Below are 22,667 nucleotides of genomic sequence, written 5' to 3' on the forward strand. Positions count from 1 at the left end.
CACTTCCTTTTTTTTTAAATTTTATTATTATTATTTTTTGCTGCGTTGGGTCTTCATTGCTTTGCGCGGGCTTTCTCTAGCTGCGGCGAGTGGGGGCTACTCTTCATTGCAGTGTGCGGGCTTCTCACTGCGGTGGCTTCTCTTGTTGCAGAGAGCACAGGCTCTAGGCGCACGGGCTTCAGTAGTTGTGACTCACGGGCTCTAGAGCGCAGGCTCAGTAGTTGTGGTGCACGGGCTTAGTTGCTCCGCAGCATGTGGGATCCTCCCTGGCCAGGGCTCGAACCCATGTCCCCTGCATTGGCAGGCGGATTCGTAACCACTGCGCCACCAGAAGCCCCAGCATGCTTTCTAATAAGGATATTTTTCAATTACAGAATAGAACTTTCAAAAGAAAGTTTGTCTAATATGAACCCACAGTTCCCAGAGGAGGCTCTGCTATCACAATAATTTCTCTAATCCACCCTATGTTTTCTCCTTTCAATTTTACTACCTATGTCCAACGACATGAACCTGTGTGCCCTCTTTTAATCATCGCCTCCCTATTGGAACTCCGCCGAGTACAAATTAGTCAGGTGTTGACCTTGAACAAAGACCTGACTGCCAACTCGTTCTTTTGTACAGTAAACAGTTAAACTTTTACAAATCATCTTAATTTGTCACCAATGTCTGAGAGACAATACATTATAATGACCAAGAGCGTGGACTTGGATCTGAGGTTCCCAGGTTCAAATTCCAGCTGGGCATCTTGCTGGCTGTGTGACTTGAGCAAAGCACTTTAAAGCTTCCTATGCTTCATTTTTTTTTTTTTTTTTTTCATCTGTATAGTGGAGATGTTAATCATTCCTAGCTCACTGGGCTACTGTGAAGATGAGTTAACATTTGTAAAGCATTTAGGACAGTGGCTGCACATGGTATAAATGTGTTTGCTGTTATTAGTTTGCCTCTGTATTTTCATTTCCTTGAGTTACTCTTCTTATAACCTCCTGGGAGGATGCAAGCCTGCTATGCCATCCTCTCATACTGTTACCTGACTCATCCACTTCATCCACTTCTCTGCTCTTCACAAAGCTCATTTTTCCATACCAACTTGCTCTTTCTATCCACCATAACACATATTCCACTTCCCCATTACTTCTGACTTCTTATTGCCATCCGTCACCAAAAATTTCATTTGCGGCCTATGATAACATGAAAATGTAATTTATGAACATGACTAACCTGCAAGGCACACAAAATGCAGGACTGCTGCTCTCATGCAGTCTTGCACTGGTTTTTTAACAAGTTATACAGCCTTGGCTAAATCAGGCAGAGAGATACCATAATAGTTTGAGTGCTCAAGGGAAATGGTAAACAACTAGAATGTAAGATGTCAAGTTTCAAATTAAATATGAACTGGAATTTTGAAGAGCCCACGGCTTTTCTGTAAATGAGGTATGGTCTCTGTCAACAAAGTGCCTTTATTTTTACTTCATCTAATACCATCACCAACAATGTGAGCTCTGGTTCATACTGAGTTCCCGAAACTCTTCAGGGCTCTGTGAGGTAGAAAGAACTCTATCTTGCTTTTACAATAGCTACTGTGTATTGGCTACACAAGGCAGGCAGCAGTAAAACCTAGTGGGAGTCAATAAACTGAGTCGATGGGACTCGGAAAACACCTAACCAACAAATTGGTTCTGTGATACTGTGACATTTTTATAGTCACATTTTTTAACCACAACAGCTCTTGAATGGTATGCATTATGGCATTTCAATTTAGTCATTTATCTAAAAATGAGTTTTATCTCAGCTCATAAATAAACAGTGACATTCCCGCGTTTTGAAAAGCTTAGCTTCACCTTTTGCTGCAAAGCTCATTTTACAATTACAGAAACATGCCCTTTTGTGCCATGTTACTTAATCTTTGATTTATGGCCCTTATCTTTGTGCTAACCTCTTTCTGTAAACTACATGAAGTTTGCACAAGCTCAGCTATTTCATTCTTATTTCTAATCTTAATGGGTTAGTTTCTCCCTAGTGGCCAAGTCTCTCTACCAAATAGAGAGATAAGGTGAAAGTATTCACTTTTTTAGTTCACCAGCTATTATTCAGTGTCTCAGTCTGTTCTCAGTCTGAAATAAGTAATGCGTTTCCCGGGAAGCCTTGGCTAGCTCTCCCAGAAAGCCTTTCTTTTCTGCTACCCCTGCTCCTCCCACTGCTTGCTCCAGTGGACCTTGAAGCAAAGCCCTGCAGGCAATGGCTGCCTTCCCTCCCTCCTTTCCACACTTCACTTCCAGCCCGTGGGCTGGGGACAAGAAAATTAAAATGGCACCTCAGAATGGCTTCTCCTCCAGTTCCATCTTGTCTGCCTTTCAGTGCTGACACCTGGGTGTTTACAGAGTCACTACCAACTTCTCCCACAGTCTATCTATGGCTCTAGGTCTTGTCCCATAATTCAGGGAACACTGGAGATGTCTTTTACAGCAGTGCACTTAATTTGAAGGAAATCTGCATCTTGCTCAAGGTCCAAGATGATAAGTGTAGGTTCTTATGCCTTCCTTCCCCTGTATCCACACATTACAGACTTGGCCGGTGTACTTCAACGTTTGTGCTCTGGGGTTGCTGCTAATGACTTGTTTCATTACAGATGGATTTTCTTCTCTGTTTTTTCATTATTTCTGTTGTTGTTTGGAGGTGGGGAGAAATGGACTTTTACTCCACCATTTAAAATACAAGTCTTTATAAAAGTTTTGTAAAAAAATATATAGGAAGATGCTGATGACACAATGCTAAGTGAAAAAAGGTGCAGGGTACGAAATAATATATCCAGGATGGTGCATAATCGTGATATCAAATACATGAAGGGGATAACACACCAAAATGTTAATCACTGTCTCAGAGTTGGAGAATGATTTAAAATTTTTCTATTGATATTTCTTTGTATTTTCCAAGTTCTGTTTTGTGTTTTCAGTGAATAAGTATTATATTATATTCAGCAAACAATGTTTACAAAAACACAGCACAATCTTGGTCAGGACTCTTGGCTAAGCACAAGCTTATATGTGTACACTTCTTCATTCAACAAGTATCTACTGAATTTCTGCTATGGGCCAGGCACTATGCTAGGACTGAGGGATATAGCAGTAAACAAAGGAAAGTCTGGCACATAGCAGCTTATATTCAGGTAGGGGAGACAGATGATAACTAAGCAAATACACCTAGGATGTGTTAAGTTGGGGTAAGTGCTATTGCAGAAAAAAAATAACACAAGGTAAAAGTACAGGGAATGACAGTAGATTGAGAGGAGGCACCAAACGTTTTGAATCTGTATGGATCAAAGAAACCAAGGAAGGCGAAGAGGCTAAAAAAGCAGACACTCAGAAGAGACTCACTACAGTTAACACTACAGGTTCATTCATTCTTCATTATCAGTTAGATAGTCATTAAATCAATAAATTATACATTTTTTAAATTTCTGGACAATTCTCCTTAGGATATTTTTACCTTGAAATATATAGTGACTAATATGAGCATCTGGAAAGCAGATTTTAAAGATTCTTCCTGTGAAGATGGTTAATTAGTAAACATCTTAATGTTTACTAATTAATCTTAATAATCTTAATCATGAATAGTAAAAGGGACTACTTAATGAACATTCAACACCAATGAACTCGAGAATTCCCACCAAAAGGACATAACTAGGTATCATATTTTAATACACTGTGTGCATTAAATGACTGTTCACCACTAACATGTTTTTCATCTCACTAATTCTTTTAAGGAATTGTGTGGGAAAACTAAATGCAATTAGGCTGTACCCTAGCGAACACAGAGTTCCTTGAAGTGGATTTTAGTAAACAAAATTGTCGTTTTAAATATAAAACAAGGCAATATTTTACCCACTATAACACATCTACAAAACATGATGAAAGCCAGTCAAACACAAGAGTTGAGGTGCAAATGCAGTAACTGCTCCCTTTCCCACTTTTGCTAAGAATGCAGTTGGTTATACACAGAGGTGAGCCCATACTTCACTGAGTGTTTGCTACATCCCACTATGCTATAGTAGCACATGCTTTTCTTTTTTCATTTAATCATTAAAACACCCCAACAAAGAAAGTACCTCCATTTTAGAGGTTAAGTAATATCCTCCATGTCCTGTAGCTAGTAAATGACTGAGCAAGAATTCAAAGCAGGCACTCTGATTCCAGGGTCCTCGCTTTTAACCATTACTCCCTACTGACAATCCCTAGGCTTACAGTCACACCACTGGAAGCTTCATGTTTGGTTGAAAGAACTCTGGATTATATAACATACTTCCAGTTTTGAACAATTAATTTTGGACGTAATAATATTATATGTACATGTAATTCTGAATATCTATTTTTAAAAGCTGTCACATATTACTCTTACGATATCTCTGCTTTTAAGTTAGTCTCCTCTCAGGTTGTTGCCACATAGGTTGCTTCTGCACATAGACAGTTGCTCCTCTCATCGTTAATAAACTTGCTGCACCAAAGTTATTAAGACTTGTAAGTTAAACAAAGTAAGTTCCACAGCAAGTTCTAAGGAACACATGCTGGGTTCTCTTTTCTTCCATCCATCCACCCATCTGTTCAATATCTATAGGAATCACCATAATAAATTCTCTCCACTTGATTTCTACCGCCTCTACCCTAGTAATGGATCTCTTTTCAATTCTCACTTGTTTTGATAAAATATGGTCCTTACTGTACTCCCTGTAACAAATCTCTTGCCCAATCTTCACTTTTCTGCCACATTCCCTTTCTAAATCATAGCTTGATTTTGTTTTTCCCCTTTAAAAGAGATAATATATGTAAATAAATTAGCACCTTGCCTGGTCTATAATACGTGCTTTGTCAACACTATTATTTTTGCTACAACTATGAGCCAGACATGAAGCTAAGCACTGGGAATATGGCAGACATGAATGAGACATTGAGGGGCCTGAAATCTAGTGGAGAAAAGTAAACCACCTATCACCACACAGTGGTAGAAACCCCTCACCCCAACGTGGATGGAGGCAGAAGCGGGGAGGAATGAGCTGACAGGGTAAGAAGGCTGGGAACAGGAACAGGAAAATTCCCAGGAGACTAACAGACTGGAAATTACAGGAGTTCCACAACATTTAGTAAGTCTGGAGAAGGGCAGGGGATCAGTCACGGGACCCAGGAGGCTGGCCAAGTGGGCAGGGCCAAAATCCTAAGGGTTTGTATCAATATGTCGTGCTAAGGATTTTGGATTTTATCCATAGGCGATGAGAACCTACTAAAAATTTACTAGCACAGTCACTGATTCAATCAATTGAAAGATCAACTTGGTAACTGTGAGATAACTGAGCAGAAAGGGATGGAGCCGGGTTAAGAGGCTGCTGTGGTAATCAAAGAGAAAGATGACGACAACCTGAATAAAGATACTAGAAATGCACATGGAAAGGACACAATCATGTTGAAAGTAACTGAATAAATAAGGCAACTTGTTGAGTGTTCCGATGTCGGGAGATGCTGGGGGGTTCAAGAGAAGGGAGTGTCATGGATAACTACCTTGGTAATTGTGGCCATTGACTAAACTAATATATTGGGACAGAGCCAAGATTTTGAGGGAAAGGTGATGAGTTTACTTTGGGGGTGTAGGCTATGTGAGAGCTGATGAAACAGCAAAATGCAGATGGGCAGAAGACAGAGAATATCTAGCCCAGGGCTAGAGATAAAAATTTGGAAGTCACAACACAGGTGATAGTATAAACCTTGAGCATGGATGACACAAGAATCTATGTAGGGTTGTTTATTAATATCACTCTTTGAAAAAGACACATAGGCTCCCTTTTTCCACACTGGGAAGCAGATTAAGGTTTGGCTCCAGTTTAACATTATCTCCTGCCACTCCACACCACATATTTTACTGTAAAGTCACATCAGAATACTTATAATTTCCCAAGTCTGTCAGACTCGAATAACCTCCCCTAAGTTTTCTGCCTGGTGAACCCCCACTTGGCCTTAAACTCTAAAGCAGATGTCACTTTTCCTGGGAAGCCCTTGATAACCTGGCCACCTTCCTCCCGACTTCAGGTGGAGTTCGTTGCGCCCTCCTCCTTCCTACTACAGCACTTGGTCCATGCCTCTACTATTGATAGACAATTTTATCCTCCACTAGATATAAAGTTCAGAGAAGGAAAAGACTGCATCTACACAGGAAAAGGTATCAAAGCATGTTTACAAACTGACTGCATAAAGCAATGTGTCCTCCATCTGCAAACACCATCCATTACTCTAGAAAAACCTATGACTACCCCTGTTTGGCAAGCAGCCACAGAAGGTTCTTGGGTATAGTGTGATATTTTGGGTATGATCTGCTAAGAACTTTATTTTATTCCCACGTTGCTCATATGCATGTCGACACAACTGATGTGCTGAAAACAGTGCCATCATTTAGAATAATAATTACTATGAATATACTAGTTCCTCTTAGTGAATATGCCACTGTATTTCACTCAAGGCAAAAAATGGGGAGAGAGAAAATCTAAACAGAAGTAGACAGGTGGAAGGAAGCAATGGGAGGCTTCACTAGGATCTCTGTGGCACTCTGATGTAATATCTCCTCCAGAAAGGATAATTCAAAGACAATAAAGAAACAAATCGCTGAGAAAGTTTACATTTGTTAAGTGCCCAATATATGAAAGGCATATTCTTTATAAAGAAAGACAACAGAGGGCTTCCCTGGTGGCGCAGTGCTTGAGAGTCCGCCTGCCGATGCAGGAGACGCGGAAGAAAATGCTAAATAAAAAGAGATCGAAATGTTCAAATGACAATCATTCCTTCTAGAAGCATTAGCTCTTCTAGAAACAAGATATTTATTTTTGCCACTTAGCTCCTTGAATAGAAGGGACAATCTATAAAACCTTATTTGTACTGACATCAGAAGGCCTTTCAGATTGCTATACCTCCCTTGACTCTACTTAATTGTAAAAAAGAGACATTTCTGAAATTCACTTTCTTTCTAGTTTCTTAGCGAATACTTATAAAATTTTTCCAAGACACTGAAAGATACATCCATATGGTCTGAACTTTCAACAATTATGACAAATTTATTATCGAATGGAAAGACGTTGTAGGATGTTTCATTTTTCAAACTGACCACTACTCCTTCAGGGAATTCATTAGTTTTCACTCTTGACAAACAGTTTAATGAGTGTACTATAAGTTAAAGATGAGATGGTTCCAAATACCAGAGTGACCTATTTTATGTGACTTAAGAATGAGAACTCTTAGATGGAAGTTAGAAAACTGCGTGTGTGTGCAGAAAATCTACTATACAAGCATCATAACGCTGGTCTCCTATTCAACTCTGAGTACAAATAAACGTATCTACCCTCAAGAGTCTGTAAGAAATTCAGTCCTAAGGATCATCTGTCTTGATACTACCGAGATGGTATAAATGTGAAAATGCTCAGCCTCAGCTCTTACATTAATTAAGGTGAAGATGCTGAGGTGTCCATGATTCAACTCAATTATTATTTAGTGGTCACAAATAGGATGCATTACATTTGGCATGCCCATTTACTCCAAGTAGGTTATGTTTTAATTTACTAAATACTTTGAAGTTGTAGCTTTCTTTTCCAGACATGTTGTGACTGTGTACCCTGTGCAAAGAATCAAGGTCAAAAATCTTTAATTCATTTTTTAGTTCTAGAACTGAAGCACTGTGTGACTTTAGCCCTTGACTTCTCTGTTTCACTTTTTCCACTTTTAACATCTGCAACATGATAGTTGTTTTCTTCTCATCTTTTAAAAAATTTAAAACACTGTAATAACAATGAATATGACAAACTCAATATTTTGTAATAAAAAACAACTGATGACGATAATCATATTTAACCTCGTTGAATACTTACTGTGAGCCAATCATTGTTTTAAATTCTAGCTAAATCATGTCATTCTTACAATGACCTCTGAAACAAGTAACCACTTGTGTGAGGTTCCCCGAGGAAACAGGTGGCACAATCAAATGCCATTTGAGGGTATTTTAATAAAGAGATCATTTGCAAAGGTGTGGGCAGGGTTTGGAAAAACTACAAGAGATGGTGCAGTACCCTGGGCTAGTAAGACTAAAGGGGAGCATTTATCAGTATGAAGTGTCTGGAGGAGGACACAGTTACCAGAATTCAGAAAGTGGCCTTAGGGAGGTGCTCGTGTGACAAGAACAGTGGCCTATAGTCTAAGGAGGCGAGCTGCTAAGGAGGGAGCCCAGGAATAAATAGTGCAAACCCTCTCTCCCCACCTGCTTGCTCGTCTCTTCCTGATGCCTCCCATTGTCCAAACCCAACCAGAAGCCAGAGAACAAAGAAGCCTACTGATTCAGTCCAAATATCTCAGCACACAGAGCAGGTGGAGAAAGGAAGAGAGTGGATCAGATATCCATGATTCCCGTTTTATCCTAATCATTCAAAACTTACCTTGAATACATGAAGTAATCAATAGATACTTGTTAGAGAAAGAAAAAAATAATATCAAAATATCAAGAGGTTCAGTAAGCTGTCCCAAATCACACACACAGTAAGAGGCTGAGCCAGGCTGTGCTCTGAGACTCATACCAACGCCCATAACCAATGTAGCAGTCTCCTCCATCCACCACCTTTATCCCACACCATTTATAAGAGTGCTGTTGGGTATTTCAGGTGACAGTAAGAATGACAGCAAATAATCACCACACCCTAAAAGCTTGTAATTTGTGTGCCAGTTTGGTCATCTCGCCTTTCCATCTCATTACTGTCAAATCTCCAAATGCCCTTCTAGCATCAAAAGTTCTATAACAGCAGGTCTTAGGCCTCTTACAATTCCCTCACTTATTCCAGCTAGCGGCTGAGCAGTGCAACCTTCCATCATATGGCATTTTGCCCACTTGTTTGACAGTATGCTGCTTCAGAGGGATGCTCTGAGTATAAATAACACAGGTTACACGATGATATCTTTTAAGAACACAAGCCTTTAACCTCTATTTACTGCAGTGGAGTAAGCCTTAGGTCTTATATTATTGATACATTTACTTGCAAGACATGTTGAAGGATTCATTTACTCAGCCAACAGGTATTGATCACATAGCATGTACCTGAAACTGTGCTATGGCTACTTGCACAGACTGAGAAAACATTCTTACCAAAATCAACAAGTGGCTTTCTACAGAAATGAGTCAATAATTACCCAGAAGGAAGTTTAAAGTGTGTTCATCACCAAGAGAGGTCATGGGCACATATCCTGGAGTGCGGTCAGAATCCTGCCCCTCAGCAGCACCCTCCCCTTCTTCTCCCCAAGTTGTTCTGAGTTTGGATATAGGATAAAATCCTGTAATAAGCACAAGCCATCCAAAAGCTGATATTGTTTCTCAACACAATCAAGTATTCTGCTATTTTCCATCTTTTAGGAAGGGCCTCTGCTTTGAAATCTCGGCCCTGTGAACAAGGGCCTGCCTCAAACAGATCAAACAGAAATTTGTCCCCGTGGGTTTTTTCTTAGTTCTGCTTTTGAGCTTGGGGAGGCCACTCTTTCACGCCTGGCTCTGACTGAAACAGCACATAGAAATCTTTCGTCTTTTCCAGGGACAAGGCAAGTGAGCTGGCATAGCTACTCCCTTTCATGCTGTGCAAGCATTAGCTTTGCATTTTTAAAAACTATTGTACAATGTGTCACGCAGTGAGGTTTGCCAAAGGGAGGGAAAGGGAAAAAAGAATAGCAGAGTTGATTTCCTACATGCAAGTTTTAATGATTTTGGAAAACCATCAACCTGGATTAAATTTTGATACTAATTTGACAGTTTCCCACTAATGGCAAGAATGCAAAACCATTAATTAGCCTCTTGATAATTACACATTAAAGAACAATCTATTTTCTTGATAATTCTAACAAACGGACAAATTCATTTCATTAAAAACTCAAATGCTTGATGAAGCTGATTTCATCCACGAGCCCTAGGTAAAATCACTCTTTCAAATATCCTCTAAACGTTTGTTTACTTAGGTGCACATACCTGGGCTTTCTGTTACCAACAAAAGCTCTGAGTGTGCAGGACTTCTGGGGCATGAAATGCATTTACATACATTATGAAACACAAACAAAGCAGAATCCATCAAGTCTGTTAGCGGGAGAAACTTACATCCCTCGTCTTACCAAATCAACCTGTAACTTGTGAAGAACTCTGTTATTTCCTAGCAACAGGAGTAAACACTGCGCTATATCCTGTGCCTAAGATGTATAACCTTGTTAATCTGGAGTACTCAACTTAATTAAACATTAGGTTTTTAAATTGCATTTTTAGTGCACAACAGTACTGCTAAATTATGATGATCAGCGGCTAAGCGTGCTTATGTCTGCAGAACTCGGGGAATGAAAATGAATCATTATTTTCCATCTTGATATGACTGCTTTTCTCTGAGTTCACGGGGCCTCAGAGTTCACTGGAACTGTATGGCTAAAACACAGGTTGGAGACCTCATTTATGAAAATTCCTTTAAACCTTTCACCACTTTGACAAATCCAGTCCAAGCTCACCGAGCCAGTTCAAAAGTAACTCTCAGCCTTTTTATAGGTTTTCAATTACACCAACACAGCACACCAGAGCCGTCATGTTGGACAAAGGACACTGCAGATACAGACAGGCACGAGTTCTTTTTAAGAGACTCACATGAAAGCAGCCTTGCCCAAACTGGAGCCAACAGATAAAAAGCACTGTCTGTCTTGAACCATCCTTGACTTATTAAAAATAGATCTTCGAATTACTTAAACATGGTTAGTGTTCGGTTATTTACAATTGGATGTATGCTACGATCTTTCTGGCTTTTTAGAATTTAGTCTGCAAAAATATTGGCAGCTACTTTGCCCTCCAACTGTTCTAAATAGTTTTTTTGAGGAATTGTTCAAAACATTCTCTAGACTTCATTCATCCTCCTCCTACATAGTGTGTGACAGCAGGATTTACTTTTCCCCGTAAGTACTCTGAGAAACAAAAACCTCAAGGAGGTCAAGGAGCTTTCCAGGTTGAAAATGGGAATCAACTGCAGAAAACAGAGGCTAGGCCTCATTCCACTTTCTATTTCAACGTACCCTTTGAGTGGGCCTGAGGTAACCATACTCTTTTCTGATACAAGAAGTCCTTCTTAAACGCTTATATGACTTAACAGATCAAACACTAATGTTTTCTCCCCTTTACAAACTTTGAATTTATTTGAATATGTGATCAGTATGGTTTTGTCACAGTACCAATCTTTGAGATTTGGTTGAATCAATTATTTTAAGTGGCATTTATCATTAGGGGTAAAGTAGACCAGCAAGCACATGCACATTAGTTGGTTAGGAGAACTTGCAAAATTTAAATACTGTATGTGCAAAGGCAAATTGACTCAGCCTATAAATCTCCCATTCTCTCAGGGGGCGTAGTGATGACTCTAAAACCACTGGAAACATAGAGAAAGCTCATCATTATGACTCTAACAGCTCCCTGATGCAGGCTATTCCTTCTTTGTGTATTTAATGTTCTAGATGTCAGATGGCCTTCTTTGTAATCTCGCTGGGAGGCTTCTCCAGTGGACAAGTTTTGTTTTGGTGTTTGGTCTGTCCTGCTTACGCCCCCTCCCCTACCGCCGTTAAATAAGACGTTACAGTTTAACATGCTTAACTGCAGATAAGTTCCCCTAGTATTCAGTATTAGAGGAGGTGAAGCTTCAAGTTCAATGAGACGCATAGAAGCTCAGCACGATTCTAGGCTAGAATGTCCCTTTTAACTGTCGAGGCCCCCTGTCCACTCAGTCTGACTCAAATGCAGTTCTGCGGCACCGGACAGAACCAGGGGTCGCAAGGCAGGAGCCAGGGGTGGGCCCCCTCCCCCATACCAATCCCTTCCGCTCCTGAGGTTACAAATAACCCTCCCCCATCCTTTAACGCGTTCAATGTCCCAAATGCCAACTGTGGGCCTCCTAAACACTGCACTCTATACGAGGGACAGAGAGATGACCGACACGTTGCCTGTCCCCACAGGCCCATGTTCAAGAGAGCAGACAGCCGAGTACAACACCTCCTGGTGGGGCGACGGCAGAGGCACAAGCTAAGTGCTGGGGGGGATAGAGGTGGTGGTGGCTGAGTCTGCCCTTGGGACTCCCAGGGCCTCCTCAGATCCCGAGCCTTCAGGCCACCACAGTAGCCACCAAGCCACATGTGGTGACTGAGGATGGCAAGCATGGCTGGTCTGTGTTAAGAATAAAATACACCCAACTGTACTCAATATCTTGTAATAACGTATAATGGAAGATAATATAAAAAAAGAGTATATATATTTATATATATATGTATAACTGAATCACTTCGCTATATACCTGAAGCTAACACAGCATTGTAAATCAACTATATCTCAATAAAAATTTTTAAAAATTAAAACAATTAAATACACTCAAATTTCAAAGAGTTTGGGGAAAAAAGAATGCAAAGAATCGGTTAATGATTTTTTAAAATATTGGTCACATAGGGCAATGCTAATACTCTGGATATACTGGGTTAAGTAAAACATTATTAACATTAATTTCACCTGTTTCCTTCTACTTTTCTTACTGTGCCTACTGGAAGATCTGAAATGACCTATGGGGCTCGCATCCATGGATGCTATTTATTTCTAGCAGGCTGTTCTGGTCACAAGCAGACATTTGGGGAGAAAACCCAGGAGGCTGTCTCGGGGGCAGGTGGGCGAGAGGGGAGAAGTAACCGTGGAATGAGAGAAAAGGTGACACACGGGGAGCCCAGAGGGGCTACAAAGAGGGAGCAGAGACTGACGGTGTGTTTGTTCCCTGAAGGGTGCTTAGCCGCCGGATTCATTTGCAGCAGAGAGACTACAACACGAAGACCAAAACAAGGACAAGAGTCACATCACCAATAACTGAGAAGCAGCCTGTGGTTTACGGGGAGCCATGCTCTGCCGGGACCAGACCGACCAGGCAGCCTTGTCTTCACTCCATCTGTGGCCTATTGTCTGGTCACTCTGCCTTCTCACCTGCAAAGGGGGACCTGAGAGGAACTGCCCTGCTCGTGGGTCCCCCTTCCTCTGTCAACCAAGTCTCTGGAAACCTGAAGCCCCCTCAACACCCTGAGAGGGAGGACGGAAAGGGCTAGAGAAATAGACATGTTTGGGATTAGAGTTTTGAAACTACAAAGAATGGAATGAGTCCTTTATACTTCCTTTTTCATCCAACTTATCGCACTTTATTTAAATTCTTTGTTAGCCCCCTTCTCTGCTAGATGTGAGCTGGGTGTAAGCGCCAAGAGCTCAGGACCCACATCTGTGTGCTGCCGTGACCACAGCTCCGAGCACGGAGCCGGGCAAACAGGCGCCCACGATAAACATCTGTGGACGGGCTCAAATGGAGAACATGCAGTCGTTTGTGTTGTTGAGGATGTGCTGAGTTAAAGTTTCCAGGTGTGTAAACGGCATTCCGGACCAAGTGCGGCGCTCACCCAGGGATGGTCCGGCAGTCGGGCCGCATCTCTCTAGGGATGTTATCTGCTCTGCGTGGCGGGCGACAGTGAGCTGAGACCTTCCCAGCACCTGTCCACTCTGGCACTGGAAACATTCCAGGAGGCTCCTGAGGCAGAAGCAGCCACTTGACTGACTTTCAACGGGGAAGCTCAAGGCTGAGGGCAGTCAGGACTAACAGAGGCTGGGAGTCGCACTGGCCGGGTCTCATGCCTCTCCTGGTAAGAAGAATGGAGTGAAGGAGCAGTGATGCAGATCTGGGTTTTGCGTTTAATTCCACGCTCACCGCTTGGCAGCTGGGAGACAAGTAAGTGCCTTCTCCAAACTTCACTCTCCACAGCTTAAAACAGGGCTCATCATGCACGTCTTAGGGGCTGGTTGGCTATGATGTGCTTTTCAGAAAGGACTGGCACATGGTGATCATGATAAATGATCACATGTGATACACGGTAAACACTCAACAATGGCTGTTACCCTTCTTCCAGATTACAGCTTTTAAGCAAGGTTTTTAATCTGGAGGCCACGGAGCCCCAGGAAATCCACAGATGGAAACTCTTGAAATCAGATACAAAGTGGTGTGTGTGCACATCTTTTTTCTCTAAGGAAAGAAACCATAGCTTTCATCAGAGCCTCAAAATGCTCTCAGACTGACAACAGGTTAAGAAACATTCTTAAGCTTCTGCGGCTTCCAAAGTGTTTAGCTCATTTTGTGTATCTTTGGTATAACTTTATGCGTGATTCTCAGAACTAAGCCTCTTCCATGCCTGTCCAAGAGACCTACATTTTACACATGACAGTACAACCTCTGTAAGAGGCCTTTATTATCTGGCAACGGTAGATTCACGAGAACATAATTGGAATTTCTAAAGTAGACATTCATCTTAATTTCAGCTACATAGAGTACTGGTGTCCTTACGTCTTTAAACAACTTCTTCCATAGTGTTTCTGACATAATTGATGGCCAAGGAAGGCAGCTGGAATGTCTTATTCTTAGGAAGCGGTCACTTCGTTCTAGAACAACAACAAAAACATCATAGTGGATGACTTGGGAGACCAGTCAGGGATGGGGTCTCAGCCTCAACAACCCAGATGAGTGGCTGGCAGCTCTGCAGGCTCCAGGAAGAGGGAGCTTAGCGGCTTCAACTCTCTGAATGTTAGTTTTCTCACACAGAGAGGAAGCCTGAGAATGTAACATCTCTTTCCTGGGGCTGCTGTGAGGATTCCCTAAGAATAACTGCAACACAGAGTAAGCACCTCAAATATTAACTGTTAGATGCCCTCTCTACGGTAGGAAGAAAAAGTACTCCTCATCTGATCCCTGAGCCACAGATTCTAGCCTTGAGATTAACTTTGGGCCACTGCTATTTTCCCACCTCTTTCTTAAGGCAGCTCTTAGTGACCAAGTAGGAAACGAGAAGTTGGGAGAACTGCTGCAAAAGTGTCTGAGCAGCAATTTCAAAGAGAACCTGTCTTCATGTCCAATGTTCCACGATGCAAATATGAGAATCAAGTTAAAGGAAATAGAAAAAACCTGAAAAATCACCTTAAAAACCTGAAGATTAACATTTCAGTACACATATTTCATTCATTCATTTAAAAATTATTGTGCATCCCTGATGTGAGAGGTACTGTACTAAGCACAGGAATATACAAAGACGAGGAAGCACAGTGCCTCGCTAAAGACATTTAGAGCAGGAACAGAGACAGACTAGTATACCCAACGCTGACCACAGGGTCAAGTCCGAGGAGGGGCTGGGTAGGAGGGGGTGTTCAGCAAAGGCTTCTTGAAAGAATAATACTTGGGTTGTGTCTAGGAGGAGGAGTAAATGTTCACTAGGTCAAGAAAGGAGAAACAATATTCCACAGAGACAACAGCACATGCCAAAGTATGAAGATGAGAGAGCAAATGGACATTTGGTGACCTTAATGTTAGAGAGGTCAGCACAGCATGAGGATTATGTGGACAGCTAAAAGAAGTGTGCTGCACACCCTCACTCCCATCCATCTGCTGTGTCCAACAGGGCACACATCATGGGGAATCCTGGAATTCATGGTTAAGAGCTTGGATTTCTTCCCCAGGGCCATGAAGTTTTGAATGGTTCTTCTTTTATGGAGATACAGCTGGTATATAACATTGTATTAGTTTCAGGTGCAAAACATAATGATTTGATATTTGTATATATTATGAAATGGTCGCCACGATAAGTTTAGTTAACATCTATCACTACACATAGTTACAACTTTTTCCTTATGATGAGAACTTTTTTTTTTTTTTTTTTTTTTTTTTTGGGGTACGTGGGCCTCTCACTGCTGTGGCCTCTCCCATTGCGGAGCACAGGCTCCGGACGCGCAGGCTCAGCGGCCATGGCTCACGGGCCCAGCCGCTCCGCGGCATGTGGCATCTTCCCAGACCGGAGCACGAACCCGTGTCCCCTGCATCGGCAGGCGGACCCTGAACCACTGCACCACCAGGGAAGCCCTGATGAGAACTTTTAAGATCCACTTTCTTAGCAACTTTCAAATATGCAATATATTATTTTTAACTACAGTCACCATGCTGTGTATCACACCCCCATGACTTATTTATTTTACAGCTGGAAATTTGTACCTTTTGACCACGGATGCATGATTTGATTTTAACTATTTGTTCTTTAGAAAGAGCTCTCAGGCAGTGGTGAGGAGAACGGCCTGGTAGGGAGAGATGGGAGGCAGCATTTTAGAGGTGAGCTGTGAGGACTGAAACAGGGAGGGTCTAAACTAACACAGGGAAAAAGAGTAAGATTGAGGGATGGAACAGGAGGCCCTGGTGATTGATTAGGTGGAGGTAGAAAGAGAGACAGTCAGACCAGGACCATTCCCAGGTTTATGGCTCAGTGGCTTAGTGAGATATGCTATGTTCTCTGGGGAAAACAGATGGAACAGTAGATATCTGCTGTTTCTGTTTGCACAGCCTCCACTTTCTCTTCTTTTCAATATTTTCTCTTTAAAAACCACCCGTTCCCTGCTCTCAGGTCATTCGGTTTAGGAGGGCTTTGCTGACCACCCTCCCATGTACCTCTCCCACCTCCCACCCACTCCTCACACAGACTCCCTCCCATTCCTGAAGGCTCCAGGACTGGACCCACCATCAAGGCCGCGCCAAGAAGCGTGTTCCCAATCTCTGGCCATAAGAACAGGTTCAGGCATGAGCATATGACCAAAGCGGTCTAATTAGAGTAAATCCTGAATTATTCTGTTTTCCCACAGGGAGTAAGGCTAAAGCTGCTGATGAATATTTTACCACCATGAAGAAGACAAAAGCAGAACTGGATCCTTCCTGAACTTTTCCAATACAGGAGTCAGGATATGTCCCTTCCTACTTGAACACTGGGTTTCTGTGACTTGCTGACAAATACAAAAAAGTAAAGACAATTGTATTTCAAAAAAAAAAAAAACCCCGGAGTCTATTTTTGTAAGTGGTGGATTATAAAAACCTATATTACTGTGACACTAGCACCTTAGAACATTTAAATCTGCAAAAGACATTTAGGGACTTTATAGCAAATTATTTTGTGAATAATGAAAAGCCAGACCGCACTGCTTTAGAAAATGTTACTGTGGCAGATACTGGCACCTTCACTCATTAAGTTAACATTTATTGAGTACCTTCAGGGTTCTTAGACTTGTGCAACAGAAATGAAAAGCATACGCTCAGGTTTGAGCTGGTCCATACGAGGCCCTTCCATAAAGAGCAGCTCTGTGTGCTGTTGCGACTGATCGTGTGATGTGAGCAAGGCCAGGTGTTTCGGGCTGGCCTGACAGCTGCACCCGATAGTAAGGACACCACCCGAATTTCAGCCTAGCCACCAATAAAACAAGGCTGGCGAAGCAGCACCTCGACTGAGCCCTCAGGTGAAAGACGGCACAGAACGTGTTCTGCGTTCCTCTCCCCTCTAATAAAATATCCACTGACGTTTATGGAGGAGCCTGGATGATGCATTGTGCCGGCTCTCTCCTTTCTCTACTCTCCCTCCATGAGAAAACCCTGCCACTACCATGGGTTTAACTGTCATTAATGTGCTGACATCTCTATGTAAACGTGCCTAAATTGTCACCTCCTACCCTGCCTGCTTCCCAGTGGCTAGGCTCAAATAAATCTTCAAGTGTTCATCTCTGGCAGATACTGGCTGGTTTTGCCACCCTGTGTCCATTCCCAATTCTGATAGCAGTGCTCCCATGTCCTTTGAAGAAGCACCCACCTATTCCCTATGGTGTGCTGTCTTAGCGGGGCCGTCAGTCAAGGCTTCTGGCTCAGCAGTGTGCCTGCCACTCAAACTAGGCCCAAGGAGTTCTCTTTCCTGCTTCACTAAGTCCAAGGGCAGAGCCTTCCATGGGCAGACCTCCAGCTGTGTGCCTCAGGAAAAAGAACTTCAGTTCCTACTCCCCAGCCCCCCAGAGAGGTTTTGTTTCTATCCTGAGAGTGGTTCTGACTTCCCTTTGACCCTTAGGATATCCTCCAGGTTGCATTTTGTTTTCTGTTGCTTTACAACTAGAGAAACTTTAGCGGTATATATAATCCACTGCCATTTAAACACTAAGCAATAGTGACATTCATAGCATACTCTGCAGTTTGTAAAGTACTTTCACATTCAATTTATCTCTTTTAATCAACCTTCCTGGAACTGAATTTTTCTCCTCCCCCCAAATAAATCACTTATTGATTTCTCTATTTCTCACAACAGCACAATCATTCTTTCAATCACTTAAGCTTTTTTAATTCTCATAATGATTCTGACTGTAATCAGTCACCTAACGATAAATCTGGGCTCTTCCAGGTCGATCCCTCCCTTTCCATTCTCTCTGCCTCCACCTTTGCAGAGCTTTCCTCACCTCCCACCAGGGACTGCTGACTCTACTACCAACCTACTGTCTCCAGACCATCCTAACGCCGCTGGGAGAGGATATGGCTAAAATTTTATCTCTGTCACTCCTCCTCCTCTACCTGTGGTTTTCAGAACAAAGATTATAGCACAATGATTTATAGGGCAATTCCCTAGCCTCAATTCTGGGCTGTCTCCAAGTATACTATCTTATAGTACACTATCCCTCAGCACAAAACATTTGCTAGAACAAGTGTTTTCATACACGTACTAGATTGAAAAAAATATTGTTACAATTTTTTGTAGCTCCCTCTGATCGTAAGTAGAGTCTTTCAATACCCCTTGAATCCGGGGTGACCTTGTGATTTGATTTGGCCAATGGGAAGGTAGCAACTATAATACAGTACAAGCAGAGGCTTAAAAATCACCTTGAATTGGGGTTTCCTCTTTCACTGCTTTTGGAGCACTGCTTGTCTGCCACATAAAGAAGCCCACGCTAGTCAGCTGGAGAATGGGAGGCACATGCCCCAGTTACCTGTTAATGTGACCTAATAACAGCCAGACATAAATGGGGTCATCCTAGCTCATCCAAACTACCAGCTGACTGAAGATAACTGAGGAACTCAACCAAGACCAGCAGAAGAACCACCTAGCTGAACTCAACCTGAACTGCCAACCACAGAATCGCAAGCTACAGCGTCATTTTAAGCAACTACATTTGGGGGTGATTTGCTACACAGCAATGGATAACTGATATCTAAGCTGATTTGGTTAATTTCTCCTGGGAATTCCTTTTCAATTACTACTCAGTGTCTTGGGCACTCAATCATAAAATATCTTCTTTCATCTTTTGCACCATTATTTTTCATGTGTCCTATTTCCCCCTTGTAAGTTCCTTGTGAAGAGACTCTGCATATTTTTATATCCCATGTATGTACAAAGTGTATACACAATGACTATTTAGGAATCAATCAGTACTTTTCCAGGGCCCAGCCATCAATCATATCAATTAACATTAATCATTTCAACACATATTTTGATCATTAATTTTAAAAGCTTAAAGAAAGAGCTAATAAGATACAAACCATAAAATATAAAATCTAGTTATCTAACCTATGTAAAGCAAAAAATCATGCATAGGGGGCTTCCCTGGTGGCACAGTGGTTGGGAGTCCACCTGCCAATGCAGGGGACACGGGTTCGAGCCCTGGTCCAGGAAAATCCCACATGCCGCGGGGCGGCTGGGCTTGTGCGCCACAACTACTGAGCCTGCGCTCTAGAGCCCGCAAGCCACAACTACTGAAGCCTGCGCGCCTGGAGCCCGTGCTCCGCAGCGGGAGAGGCCACCGCAATGAGAAGCCTGTGCACCGCAGCGAAGAGTGGCCCCTGCTCGCCACACTGGAGAAGGCCCACGCGCAGTAGCGAAGACCCAACACAGCCAAAAATAATAAATTTGAAATAAAAAAAAAAGGGGGGGCCTTGAGGTTTGCAAGTTACGGCATAAATCTTGATAATAACCATACATTTTAAAAAATCATGCATAGTATAAATCATATTAGTAACCATTTCATTGATTCATTTTCAGAAAATTAATTCTTGTAAGTGGAATCTGCACACCAGTCTAAGGGGCACAAGGAAACAAGTATATAAAGGTAAAAGCTTCACAGAAGCAAATGTCTGATTTTCACCAGGAAATTTATTTTTCTCCCAAGACACTTATTTCTCCTATGTGGTTTGCAACCCTAATCTGACAGACTGCCAAAAACAAGCCTTCTAAGAGTGTCACTGATTCTCTTGCTGCTGTTCAATTAGATTTTGCATTTAAAAGAGAAATTCCCTTGTGTTTCTTATAATGATGTACCTGCTCCTTGGGAGATTTCCTCTCTTGACAACAAATGCCTTCAGTATGGCAAGAAAAACAGCTCCAGGATTTCTCTGATAATATCAAAGATCATTTGTTTGTATTAGATGGTTATGTGGGTTTCCCTCCTCTTAAGAGCAGTAAAGTACCATTACAATTCCTTCCGAGACAACAGCGCACACAGTTTATTGGCCTCTGTTCTGCATTTCTACTATATACCTGCACAAGAACAACTACTTGGAAGTAGCAAAGCTGTGACATAGTAGACAGAGAAATTAATTTGCTTTAGTCCCTTCCTTTTGGATATCAATACACAATAAATGTCAAATCAATAAATGCAGCATCATTTCAAATCCACCATATTGTAACCTTTCCTCATGAAATGCTTGCTATAAATAAAATGAAGTTTATGTGCAAAATTGTATAGCTTATTTTTTATATTTAATTCCTAACTGAGATGTCCAAAGATCCTTAAGAGAACGACCATGATTTTCTTCCTGTTTCTAGACCTGGAACTCCTACATATTTGGTTATGGGTAATCTTCAGTTAATACTGCCTTCCAGAGAGACTTCTGCTATGGTGATGAAAATGACGCACCTTTTCAAATAGTTTTAAGGACACCTTAAGGGTGTCTCCCTAGACTCTAACCAAGCTGAATGTAATTTAATATTGAGATGCATCAGAAATATCCAACAGACATTCTCTCCCAGATGTAAGCACATTAACATACTGCTTTCACACACCTTGTCCTCTTTGCCTTTTAAAATTTCAGTATGTACAAATGAAATACAGATTTCAACCCATTCCCAACTGGGACATCTGCTCCATAATAAGAGAAATAGGTTTTTGCCTTCCTGCAGATTCAGCAAGGAAAGCCGTGCTTGAAAATGACGTGTTTAGAGTGACACCTTGAAGGACTGACATACTCTGCACACATGTAATCCTCATAAACCTCCCCAGACAGCCCTTATTTCATTTTGCAAACTGCATCCTGGCTGGGCTCCACAGCACGTGGTGTGTGGTGAGACTGCCCTGCAGTGGTTCTCCCTTCCTCTGGGCTCTTTGATGGACACTTGTCAGTAACAGCCAAGAGGAGTGGGGCCCAGCCACCAGCAAGTGAAAAACGGCCTCCGATAGTAAGCTTAATTAACTTTCCCAAGGAAAGCCTGTTCCCACAGGAAAAAACACCACGTTTCCCCCCCTCCTAGCGGTCCATTGAAAATGAGCAACAATGCTGTTGCCTTTTTGTTTCCCAAAGACTTTCTTCCCCGCAAGCAGTAGCGTGTTCCTCAAAGAATGCTAGTATTTCCTGTGGAAACTGTATGGCTGCCAGTAATGGCTCATAATTTTCCCTCTTTTCTTTTCGTAAAAATGAAATAAACAAAACGTGGCATTTGACAATAGCCAAAATACCAGTTCACCTCACTTACCACCTGCAGATGAAACTCATCACCACGGAAGAAGGCCAGGAGACAAACACTCCAGGCTAAAACTGACGCGGACGAGCCCAGGACGCAGGACGGCGCCCGAGGGTGGCGGTCGAAGCCCGGGCAAGACGGAGCAGCCAGTGGGCGCGGTGCGGCTGAGCGAGGGGCTCCCCTTGGGCCGTGGCAACCCCAGGAGTCCCTCTTCTGCGATTACTATTATTGTTGGTGGTGCTGTTGCTATTACTATTACTTCGCCCCTCATTATCTCAGCTCTTAGGAGCCGCGACACTGCCCATCCCTGCCTCCGATACGATCCCAGGTGGCAGCAAGAATAATACACACACGAAACCGGCAAATGAAAAGAACAATCCTTTGGAAATTGAGGCGGGGGCTGTTCCCCCCTCCCCCAAGGAGAGTAGCCGCTTGGCAGCTGCCGCCGCCGTCGCTGTAGAGACCTCCCCCCAAACCCTTTCTGCAGAGGCACCGCCGCTACTCGAGCAGCCGGGACTCGCGGCACAAAGGGGGCCCGGGGCTCGGTGGGAGACAGGGCGACACCCGCCCCGGTCGCCCGGTGCAAACTTGGAAAGCTCAGCCGCCCGCGGCGCCCGCCCAGGACCTGGACTCACCGGGGGCGCCCTGCGCTGCGGCGGCTCGGGAGCGCGGACTACGGACGGACGGACGGACGGACGGATGGACGGCGGCGGCGGGAGCAGGAACCGCCGCAGCCGGGGCGGGCTGGCGGCGGAGGCGCTGCCGCGGCCCCGCTACGTCACAATGCGGCCGGGCCTCCGGCGCCGCTCCCCGGGCCCCGCAACAGACGCGAGCGGGCGGGGGCAGCCCCGGGGCGGCGGGCGCGGAGCCGGCGCGGAGGGGCGCGGAGGGAAGCGGGGCGCGGCGCGGGCGCACCTCTGGGATGGGGGCGCGGTCACCGCTGCCCGGGCTGCAGGGGCCGCCGTGCCCTCGCGTTGCAGTGCGCCGGGTGCCCGCCCCCCCCCGGCCCGCGAGCCCCCTCAG

At 43.3% G+C, this 22,667-nt stretch overlaps 1 protein-coding gene across 2 annotated transcripts in view; it reads right to left on the reverse strand.

Annotated features, from left to right (window-relative positions):
• The window catches only part of SNCAIP (synuclein alpha interacting protein), a 156,678-nt gene extending 134,231 nt beyond the window's left edge, over nucleotides 1–22,447 (reverse strand). For both annotated transcript variants that reach the window (XM_007449036.1, XM_007449035.1), the window contains exon 1: nucleotides 22,280–22,447. The gene's annotated coding sequence lies outside the window, so the exon portion shown is untranslated. The remainder of the gene's footprint in view (nucleotides 1–22,279) is intronic.
• Between the last annotated feature and the right edge of the window lie 220 nt (nucleotides 22,448–22,667).

This window comes from Lipotes vexillifer, unplaced genomic scaffold, assembly GCF_000442215.2.
Source record: "Lipotes vexillifer unplaced genomic scaffold, Lipotes_vexillifer_v1.1 scaffold1124, whole genome shotgun sequence".
NCBI lineage: Eukaryota > Metazoa > Chordata > Mammalia > Artiodactyla > Lipotidae > Lipotes > Lipotes vexillifer.